Genomic DNA, 596 nt, shown 5'->3' with positions numbered 1-596 from the left:
CCGCTACTCCCCAACCACTCTCTTGTGCACCCTCTCCTTAAAAAGCCTTCTGCTGACCCCTCCTGCCCAGCTTACTACCACCCTATCTCCATTACCCCTTTCCTAGGCAAACTCTTTGAGAAGCTGGTAATCTCCCAGTTGATCCACCACAATGCATCTGTTGGTGGTCTCCACGACCACCAATCTGGCTTCAGAGCAGTAGAGGCACATTAACTGCACTCCTGAACACCGTTGAGGACTTACTCTCAAATCTCGATTCCAAGTTTCCTTCTGTTATCATCCTTCTTGACCTTTCCCCTGCCTTTGATACAGTCAGTCATGCCACCCTTATAAATCAGCGCTGTGATACCCTTGGCCTCACGGACCTGGCACTGGACTCGTTAACCTCCTTCCTTTTCCGACCGACCATCCCAGGTTCAACTGGGCCCTTTTCTCTGCTCCATCACACCCTTAACCTGCGGCGTACCCCATGGGTCTATCTCAACATCTACTTTGCCCTCTAGCCCATTTGATCTTGCCTTCTCATCTTCTTCCTCTGTCATTCCTGACTGTCTGATTGCTATACAGGTATGGTGTGCTGATAAATATCTTTGCCT

This window comes from Ambystoma mexicanum, chromosome 6q (genome assembly GCF_040938575.1).
Source record: "Ambystoma mexicanum isolate Mex_15411 chromosome 6q, UKY_AmexF1_1, whole genome shotgun sequence".
NCBI classification, from domain to species: domain Eukaryota; kingdom Metazoa; phylum Chordata; class Amphibia; order Caudata; family Ambystomatidae; genus Ambystoma; species Ambystoma mexicanum.
This window is presented reverse-complemented; position numbering follows the sequence as displayed.